At 42.1% G+C, this 10,900-nt stretch overlaps 1 long non-coding RNA gene across 1 annotated transcript; it reads left to right on the top strand.

The window, feature by feature from the left end:
• Positions 1–1,721: 1,721 nt before the first annotated feature.
• Positions 1,722–5,547, top strand: LOC135326505 (uncharacterized). The gene is made up of 3 exons (XR_010386879.1): positions 1,722–1,856; positions 4,622–4,792; positions 5,493–5,547. It is a non-coding gene; the product is annotated as an uncharacterized LOC135326505 (long non-coding RNA).
• The last annotated feature ends 5,353 nt before the right edge of the window (positions 5,548–10,900 follow it).

The following is a 10,900-nucleotide window of genomic DNA, read 5'->3' as shown; positions in this document are numbered from 1 at the left end:
TATATTCAGCTTACTCTTTGAAGTTTTGACTACATTTGACCGTGCTGGTTGTTTTCTACAGGTGTCTGTTTAGCCGCGTGGCCTGAAATGTAGTCTTTTTGTCTTGCTTTTATGGATCCCCCAAAGGGCCACATCTTGCCTTTTGTTTTGCCTCCAGAGCAGTCCCCAAAGATGATGAAATTTTTGTGTTGGGTTTTATGCCAGCGTAGGTCACTTTGACGTCTTAGAATTCCCACAATGAAAATTCCCTGTTGGCCTTCTTGCCCTTCATCCCTTGCATTTGGCTTTTGTGGCACATCTTGCCACCTCCCTTGCTTCTCTCATGAATATTGTGTGTGTGTTGCATGTTTTTCATTGGAATATAAAGATGCACTGAATGTAGGGCTTGTGAGTAAAAATGAGTTAATGCCATGTGAGAAAAGAGGAGCCTCTGCCCAGATCACTATGTGGTAGAGTTTCTGGGTGATATCCAAGGACTGTTTGCTTTTTTTGATGGTGTTAGGTTTCTTTTTTAGGGGTGTGCATGTGTATTTTGCCTCCATGGAAATACAGATGGAATCATCAGCCTGCTGAAATACACTGTCCTAGTCCAGCATAGCTCTTGTTCCAGCTTTGGTTAAGGGAAACACAGAAAAAGTATCTCTGTTTTCTTGGGATGGATGAATGAAGTACGATAGAGGAAAGAACCTTCCAAACAGTCTTAGATGACAGGAAGGAGGAGTCAGTCTGTTTCTGTCATTAAACAAGTCTCACACTAAACGTTTAGAAGCGACACATGAGTGAACAGTGGAGATGCAGGGAACCTTACTTTGCCTATCCATTCCCATGCAACCCGAAGGAACTGCTTTTAAGTGCTGCCTTTTTAGTTTGGAGGGGTGAGATATCCTCTTCAGGTAATAATATTGTTGCCTGGGTGGAGCACGGCAGTTGTTGTGACACTGCTCTAAAGAATGAAGTCTTGTCTCTGCCAAATGCCATTTTTAATGTCTGCACCTGGGAGTCATCTTAGTTCACCATCATTTAGAGGTTTTTTGCAAGATGCTAATGAGTGATTCTGGTATTTTCCATGTCAACTTTAGACAGCAGAAGAGATGGGCAACAATCCAGCTGCTGCTTCACCGAGGTGCAGATCCCAATGCATGCTGGATACCAGCACCCCTTCTCTTCCTTGCCGTTAAAGCTGCAGATGCAGAAGCAGTGAAACTCCTCTTAGAAAGGGGAGCCAGGACTGATGTGCGGCTTCCATCCAAGGTTTTATTGCATTATAATTGATAATGATGTAGGATTCTAGATGAGTGCAGCAGCTTCTGTGTCCTGCTGTAAAATCTGCAAGTAAGAACCAGCTTTAGAATGGACAAAAAGCTGTTTAAAGTGATTATCCTGTTCAAAGAACTATTTTATAGAAAGAACTCAAAGCTCCTTATTCCCTGAGTTTTCCTTCCTCATTATGTTTTCTTGTTGCCAAGCCCATGCATGACTGGGGAATGCTTGTGAAGCTGCTCCTCAAGTTGGTAACAGCTGTTGTGATTTTGGTACGTTGTGTATCTGGTACCTTGAGCTTTCCACTGTCCCGTAACTCAGTTTGTAGGTTCATGGTGGCTGAAAGTGAGACACAGTATGTGGGAAGAGGAAGCTGGGATTATTCTTTTGAAAATATTTGGTACTGTTTTAAGTTGCGATAAACAGGAGTCTTAATGCTATGTTTCTTTTTTCAGTTTGGGGGTTTAACCCCTCTCCACATAGCTGTATCTATTCCTGGGGAGGAAGGAGTCCAGATAACACAGTACCTCCTGCATTCTGCACCAGATCTTGATGCAAGGGCAGAAGATGGAAATGAGGTATATGGTCCAGACCAGGTATGTTGCTTTGTGAGCTCAGCTTCTTGCAGCTCTTGAAGGCTGCACAATACATAAGCAGGGAGTTGAGCTTCCTGCCTGCTTGATTTCCGTGAAATTTTTGCATCCTATTGGAATAACTATGTTCCTTTAAAAAAGAAAAAAAGTAAAAAAAAAAAAAAAAGCCACTGGAGGTCTGTATTATTGGGTTACAGTAAACACATCCATGTGTTTTGATGCCCCAGAACATTTTTGCTGTCATGCCTCGTTTAAGGCAGAGGTTAAAAGTCTCTTGTGGGCAGTCTAGTATAAATGCCTGAAGGTATAATGAGAGCAGTGAACATAGGACCACTGTCAGAAACAGATACATGATGGGACCCGCTTGTTTCATCTCCATGGAGCCTGCCTACTTGTTTTTGTTTTGTTTTGTTTTCCTTGAACACAGACTCTTTCTGCTGGATTCCTGCAGCATTCACTGTGCCCCCAGAGTTACAGAAAGATAGCTCTGCAGTAAACTTTTTTGGTAGTACAGAACTTTTTGGTTAGGGTTGCCATTTTTTTTGATAATTGTCTACTTGTGATGGAGCTATACCAGCGAAAAGTGCTCTTTTTGGCATTTGTTACCTGAGGAATTACTTTACGTTATAGTACTTAAATCATTTCACAGAATTACCAAACAGTTGAGAGTTTGGAAGGGACCTCTGAAGATCGTCTGGTCCAAAACCCCAGCTCAAAGGAGGGTCAATGAGAGCAAGTTGCTCAGGACCTTGTCCAGTTGGGCTTTGAATATCTCCAGGAATGGAGACTCCATGGCCTCTCTGGGCAACCTCTTCCAGTGTTTGATCACCCTCACAGGAAAAAAAGATTTTTATTATGTTCAAGTGGAATTTCCTGTCTTTCAATTCCTGCCCATTGCTTCTTGTCCTGCCACTGGGTGCCACTGAGAAGAGTAAGGCTCCAGCTTGTTTACTCCCTCCCATCAGGTATTTATACACATTGATAAGATCCCCCTGAGCCTTCTCTTCTCAAAGCTAAACAATCGCAGCCTCTCCTTGCACGAGAGATGCTCCAGTTCCTTAATCCTCTTTGTGGTCCTTTGCTGGACTTGCTCCAGGGGAGTCCAGAACTAGACACACAGATGTGGTCTGACCTGGGCTGAACAGAGGGGGAGGATCACCTCCATTGACCTGCTGGCCACGCTCTTTCTAATGCTGCCCACGATGCTGTTGGCCTGCTTTGCTGCAAAGGCACGTTACTGGTCATGTTCAGCTTGTCCACCAGGACCCCCAGGTCCTTTTCTGCAGAGCTACTTTCCAGTAGGTCAGCCCCCAGCATATACTGGTGCCTGGGGTTATTCCTCCCCAGGGGCAGGACTCTGCACTTCCCTTTGCTGAACTTCATGAGGTTCCCCTCTGCCCATCTGTCCAGTCTCTCGAGGTCCCTCTGAATGGCAACGCAGCCCTCTGGTGTATCAGCCACTCCTCCCAGTTTGGGATCATCAGCAAACTTGCTGAGGGTGCACTCTATCCCTTCATCCAGGTCAATTAGTAAACAGTAGTAAACAACTTAACCAGTATTGTCCTTGTATTGACCCCTGTAGGTGCACCACTGGTGACTGGCCCTCGGCTGAACTTCATGCCACTGATCATAACCCTTTGAATCCGGTAGTTCAGCTAGTTTTCAGTCCTCACTGTCCATTTATGTAAGCCATACTTTAGGAGCTTGTCTATGCAGACGTTGTGGGAAAAAGTTTTGACAGCCTTACTGACGTCAAGGTAAATGACATCCACTGCTCTCCCATCTTTCACCAAACTGGTCATGTCCTTATAGAAGGCTATCAAGTTGTTCAGGCTCGATTTCCCCTTTGTAAATCCAAGCTGACGACTCCCATTCACTTTCTTTTCCTTAGTATTTTTGGAAATGGCTTCCCAGAGGATGTGCTTCATCACCTTCCCAGGGATTGAAATGAGGCTGACATACTTGTAATTCTGCAGATCCTCCTTCTTGCCCTTCCCGAATATAGGAGTGACATTTGCTTTCTTCCAGTCCTCAGGAACCTCACCTGGTTGCCATGACATTTCAAAGATAATTGAGTGACCTTGCAATGACATTGATGGGCTCCCTGACATCCCATCAGGTCCTAGTCACTTGAAAAATGAGTTGGCTTGTGTAACAGGAATGGTAAGATTTGTCTTGTCATGACAGTGGCTAAGGTGAATGTCTGTTTGCAGTCCAGGGAGGTTTAGATAGCTTCTTCAGTTTGTATTGCAGTACTTTCTCCTTTAGTAGCAATCAGGATGACTTGGTACCTATTTGCAAACAGTATGCAGTTATAAAATGCCCAGATGCAGTGCAGGTATATTACTTTCTGACATACCATTTTTTATTTTTTTATGTTGGCCTGGTAAGCCTATATTCATGCACCTTAAATGAATGACATGTGAATGAACTTGAGTGAAGACCCTTTTTGCCTGATAGCTTGCTTCTTTCTTCCACCCCTCACTGTATCATTTGGCCCAGTAAAAGTTATTAAATTCTGTCTGTAAAATTTTCCTTCCCTGGATTCCTCCAGTGGAATCAAATTTCTTAATGTGCAGTGCTGAAGATGATTTAGGCAGATGGAATCTGAATGTAAAGAAGGAAGTAGAAAAAGGGTGGCCATTGCTTTGGTGAGGCTGAACAAGTCTCGTCCATGATTGACATCCAGAGCAATGGGTGACCAAGCAGTTGATTTTCTTCTGTATGTCTCTGAGCTATGTTACAAATGTTCACATAATTTCACTTAGGTTCCTCTGCCTCAAACCAGAGAAACCCAGTTGTCCCGTGGTGTCACTGTGCACCTGAAGAATGAAGCAGGACCACCAAAAGGGTACTTCTCCTCCTATTTTGGTCCTGTTCCAGAAGAAGGTGGAAGGAGTGCATTGCATATTGCATGCGAAAGAGAGGATAACTGTGAGGTAAGAGCATGGCATCCGAGGTTCTGCTCATAGAGAGTACTTATGAGCTAAACTCCCCAAATGACATATCTAGGGAGTGAATACTTTTCATCCCTCTGTAAGGAGCTGATTGAATTCCTGGGATAAACTCCTTACCTTGTGAATTATTAGTGTTGTACTGATTAAAAACCCATTAGCACTTGAGAAAAAAATATTTCTTAAGTCTTTAGAATTCTGTTTAACACAGGAAATTCCTCTGCTTAAGTTTCCATTAGTGACTTGGCCATTAAGTTTTACTATTCACGAGGCCAATTTGAAGCTGGACAGTCTGAGTTTTCTCATGTGCTAACCTTTGAGCATTTGGGTTTTTACCGTAGTAACATTCTTCTAGCAGATTTACGAGGTGTGCACTTGGAGGAAGGAGAGGTTTTTGAGAGAGGAGATGTACTTCTTCAGAGGCAAGCTTACGTATACCCTTTGGCAGCAGGGTTAATGAGATTTGGTAACCTGATGGAGAGGTTTATGCATAACACTACCATGCTTGGGGTTCTTAGCCATGAGAAAATGGAGGTATATTTTTGCTATAGGATCATAGCTTAGGTGAAAGGCTTGAACGTGTTTTATGCTGCTCATTTTGTTCATTATTGTTACATATACATTATATTTAAAAGTTAACATTATTATGATCTAATTCCACCTTTTTCTGCACCTGCCTACACAGCATGCCAGAGATGTTATCCGCCTCCTTTTAATGCATAAGGCAAATCCAAACACACTATGGAGTGGCCATTCACCACTTTGCTTAGCAATCGCCAGTGGGAATGATTTGGTGAGCATCTTTGAGTTCCTCTTTACGTGTGTTGTACTCCTCCATTTGTCTCTGCCTTCTCTGATGACAGGCAGACTTGGGTAACTAGTTATGTTTGCCATAATTCATTCCCAGTGAAAGTACTAAATTTGCTTTTCTTTCAAACCTGTGGATGTTGCATGAGCTGAACTAGAGGAGCCGTGTAGTATGACAGCGATAGCTAGAAATATTTGGTAAGATTCAGAAGGGTATAGCATTCAGAGAAGAGTATCCATTTTTATGAATCACAAGAACATGCAGTTCTCTTACAGGCTACCTCCCCACTCAAATCATCCCAGCCAAATGTTAAAACACTTTGCTTCTGGATATGAGAAAAAAAATGTAGCTCTTTGAGGGTAAGGAGTATGCTTTTCTAGGAAAAGATCAGTGATCACACTTGGAAAGGATCTGGGCATTACGGGGCTCAGCACTGCACAGAGGAGGCTTACAGCTCACACAGTAGAGTGCAATATGTGAAGTCAGCACCTACCTTCCCTGAGCAGGGAATGGCCTCCCTTCTGCTCAGACAAGGCCCTTAAGAGTGGGTCCACAGCAGCCAGCATGCTGCGAGAGAAAGTGTACCAGCAAAACAGGTAATGGTGACAAAGTGGTGTGTCTGCAGTGCTCTGCTCCTCTTGGAATACAGCTCCAGGCTCCTGGTTCATCTTCTTTGTGGAAAACAAGGGAGGAGAGTGAGGGGGTAAGAGTTGCACCCAGGCTGCCCACTAAGCTCAGCCGTTGTGCAGGCAACCAGCCAGCACAAGGCCAGGGGAAGAACAATTGGAAGGGAGCAAGCGTGACTGTGTAGCCTAGTGGTTCAGGTAATAAGCTGATAGGAGCAGGGTTTGGGTCTAATTTCTGTTTCTCGGGTTACTTTCTCCTGTGTAAAAGCACGCTAATAATTCAGTCAGGCATTGTCTTGGAAATGCAGATGTGAACAAAGCGAGGGGAAGCCACTTTCAGTGTTACTGATGAAATCAAAATTTTACCTCTCGTTCTGTCACTGCAAGTTTTATACTGTGTGTTAGGATTAATGGTAGATCATAATGGAAAAGATCTACTGTGTATTGTTACTTTCTAGTTATATTTATTTCAGTAGAAAGTTATCAATCATCTGGATACAATATAATAGGGAGCTACAGGATGGACTGCAGAAGTAGATACAGTAGAAATGGATGCAGCCAAATACAACAAAAAATAGATTCTGTATCAAATGTTTGAACCAGAACATTTTTCCTTATGTTATCTTTGTTTCTTTTAAAAGACAATTTAGGTATTTTTCTGGGAAAAAAGAGTTTACTGCATCTTTGATTTGTTTGTACAGAAAAGATGAAATTTCAGGACTTCCCACGGAATGGAATGGAAAGTCCCATATCCAACACATTCTACTGCTTCTCCTGCCCCTCTCAGAGGCTAACATTCAATGGAGTGATGATCTAATAGACCATAAATGTTCAACCTCTGTAATCCTTATCTTTATGGTAAAACATAGGTGGTTTTAGTATATTTTATGAAACCTACCCTATAGCATCTTGGTCTGGCTGGGGTATCGCTTTTCTGCTGTGGAACTGTCAAAATGCATCTCCAGCAATTATCTGTTGCATTTGCAGGCAGTGGTCGAACTCCTCAAACATGGGGCTGATCCAAATCTGCCATTAAGCAGAGCAGTAAGAAGTGCCCTCTGTACAGCTGTCAGTACCACATATGAACAGAAGAGAACAAAAGCACAGAGGATTGCTTTGGTGAGAGAAATGTGGGGTTTTTTTTGTTGTTTTTAACTTCAGGAAAAGCAGTAATTTTTATCAGGTGTGTTGAGTTCCATTTCTCTTTAATGGGCAAGCTGATTTTTTTTTTTTTTTTTTGCAGAACAATTCATTTGTGTCTCTTCCCAATGCTATTTGTTTGTCTCCTAAGGAATAGAGGTTTTGTAAGGAAATTCGTTTTCATGTTTGAGTGAAGGTGATGGCAACCTCCTTGTGTAGAAGCGGAAACACTGCATTTAAAGCAGATGGGGGGTTGCCCATGGCCCTGTCAGATCTGACTGTTACCTTGTTTGTAAACACAGCTGGCATCCACATGAAGAAAGATGCATTGCATTTGATTGTGCTATATAAAGTAGTTGATAAAGTGCACTTTCTCACCTATGATAAGCTCAATGGAAGCATTTGGCCTTGTGAAAACTGGACATTTTTCCCTCGTCCCATAAAGCACAGAGCTGACCTCATTGAGAATGGAGGGGAGGAAGACTGCCGTTGAGGAGCACTAGGAGAGGAGGTGATTTCTCCAGCCGGGTTCTGTTCTACCCCTGCGTCACTAGTTGTCCGTGCTTCATCTGTTGCTGCAAGATTAGGTTGTGAGATATCCAGAAACAAATAGCAAATGCCTCCAAGAAGGTTTTATTTACAAAACACATGTAGATTTAACAGTCCATCAACGGCTCTCCAGTGGCAGAAGAAATGCACAATTTGGTACAGAGTAGCCACACAAATCGAGGTTAAGCTCTGATATTCAGCCCTGTCTCTAACTGTGGCATGGACACAGTATAGTTAGAAAGCTGGATGTCAAATGTTTTGCTTTCTTTTTTCAGGTTGATAAGCTGCTTGAAGCTGGCGCGGATATCCTTGCACCAGTTACTCTTAGGGAAGGACAGCAAAAAGCAGTGGGAACAGCTGTCGACTATGCCTATTTTGAATATTTTCAGGTATGACTTCAGTTCCCGTAACTGAAGATACCGTGTTCTTTGCATTCATCAGAACAAACAGCCTCTTGTGTCCTTAGGATTTGTCTAGGGCCTTCTTCAGAAGCTTTCACTGAAAATTTACTTTTCCCTTCATTTGTCTTGAGACTCATTTCATTTGCTGCCAAACTTATGACCACCCGAAGACTGAATACCTCTAGTAGTTTTGCCTGTGAAGGCAATCCCTGTTGTCACATTTTATAGTAAGATTCTGTTCATAATTGGTTTGTAAAGAGTTAGCTGTAATTCTACATCCAGCCATTAAAAACGGAAGTAACGTGTGTTTCCATGAGGCTACAATCAAAACAGGAAAAGCTGTTATGAGATATATATATATAGTAGATAATAAATTTAGGTATGTTATAAGCTATGATAATAAATTACTGATCAGTCAAACTTCAAAATAAAGGGTTAACCACTTATTAAAGTCATCCTTAATCATTATTTAACCCCTTATAAAAAGAATCTTCCTATGAAGTAGAACTAAGAATTTTCTGCCCAGTTTTTTTTGGGGGGGGCGGGGGATGTATTTGTTTAAAAAAAATTTTGAAATGGTCTGCGATGCTGTAACAGTTTCTAATTAGAAATGAATCTGCCTTTGGGTCTTATAAGTAATTTTTTTGGTAGCTTTATTGTGAATAAGAAAATTTACATGACAAAGAATCTTTGTTTCTTAGCAGCGTCAGAGATTAAGTGGTTTGGTTCTTGAGAGAATCATTTGTTCAATAGTGCAAAAAATAGATAGAGAATTACTTAATATATTAAACTAGGAAACTGCAGGGATGGGAAGGAAAGCCAAGTTATACTGCAGATTGCTTGCCTCTGGGACATAAACAGTAGATGTTCTGAAAAGAACAAAAGTAATGGTGAGTCTTGGGCACCTTGCAGTAGAGCAGCCACATTCAAGCTACTTGAGAAAGTGCAACATGGTACCTCCATTCCTAAGGTGGGGTACAGCTCATTGCTACTACAGTCCTGTGACTGTGGGATCCATCACTGCATCTCACTGGCAGAGCAGCCTACTTGGAGCTAATGTGGTTTTCTGCATCCCGCTGCAGTGTTCCGTGTGGATAGTAAAATTGTTATTCTTTGGCTTGCAATCGCAACTGATCCTCAAATAGGAAATGCAATTTAAACAATTAGCAGTTGTAATCACTGGCCAGCCTTGGTCATCATTCTCCAGGTATCTTACTTCTTTCCTGTCTTGCTCTGGTCTGCCTTAGGCTTTTGCATCTTGGGTTTAATATGCTCCTTGCTGGCACTAATAGGGAGCAGTGTGGGAAACAGAGAAACTTAATAGTGGCCAAACAGTGCCCTCTAGCAGTCTTTCCATTTTCAGGAAGCTTTCCTGTGTTCCCAGAAGTGCTGGGAGAGGAGGGGAGCCCTGCAAAATGACGGCAGCTTCTCCCTTGAAGAAAATTTGTTTTAGTTAACTTGATGAGTGCTCACTGAGCAGATAATCGGAACAACTAGACTGTTTAATATGGACATCTCCTGTGCCAGGATTAAGCAGGGATGATACTGTGCAAAACCAGTCCTACATAAGCAGTGAGGAGATGTAGGGGTTCTACAAACGTTAAAGAGAATGAACAAGTCACTGTGAAGGAAATTTTGAATATAAGCTTAGTGCCTATCCACTGCTTCCTCGTGAATTCCTATACAAGATCTGTTACCACGTGTTATGGAGTAATTGAGTGAGCTTGTTCCTCTTTCACAGATGGACCTTTGAATTGCTTTGTATTTAGTGCAGGTAGCAGTGTGCATTCAATGGTGACTGTGGACAGCTAGCATATGTCCATTCCCCGTGGTAACTTGCTCCCAGGTCCTTTCCTGGGATTCCCACTGTATTAATGCTCTTCTACTCCTAGAGTGGTGACTATAAATATGTAAATTAAGGTCATTTGAATGACTTCCTGAGTAGTGCTCAAATACGTGGTGAAGCCAGGCTTAGACTCTAGATCTCCCAATACCACTATAATCTGAAAAATGTTTCATATATTCACTGTGAAAAATATCCAAATGAGGAGTAGAAGGCAATGTTACCTAGAACTATTGTGTCTCACATTTTTCATAATCTTACTTTCAAGAAGGATGTTGTTTTAGTGTGTCTGATACACATCATCATATTGATTATGTTTGCCCAGTTGATCAACAACTGTCCTGTGGCTAAGCAGAGTTTTAAGGAAAGGTGTCTTGTGACTAGTATTCTAATTCTCAGATCCTAAGTAGGAATACTGATTTTTTTCCCCCCCTTCTTTATGTTAGTGTAGTGGATTCAAATATTCGTACATCTGCTTCAAAGAAGAAATCGGGGAGCCATCATGCGAAAGAAGTGAGGTAGGTGGAAGACACTGCATGCAAGTGTTGACTGTTCTTAGCCAAAAATATTATGTCCTGTTTTTTCCTCACCAGGCTTAATGTCACCCTACCATGTTTTTTCTTTTCTAATTGTTTCCTCTTTAGTGTGTCCAGTCTTGTCAGCTACAGACAGCTTCTTCCTCTGTTCTGATCACATCATTCCTTTTCAGCTTCAGACTCTGCCAGG

Source organism: Dromaius novaehollandiae, unplaced genomic scaffold (genome assembly GCF_036370855.1).
Source record: "Dromaius novaehollandiae isolate bDroNov1 unplaced genomic scaffold, bDroNov1.hap1 HAP1_SCAFFOLD_48, whole genome shotgun sequence".
In the NCBI taxonomy this organism is placed as follows: domain Eukaryota; kingdom Metazoa; phylum Chordata; class Aves; order Casuariiformes; family Dromaiidae; genus Dromaius; species Dromaius novaehollandiae.
The sequence above is the reverse complement of the archived record's forward strand: the minus strand, read 5'-3'. Positions and strand labels throughout refer to the sequence as shown.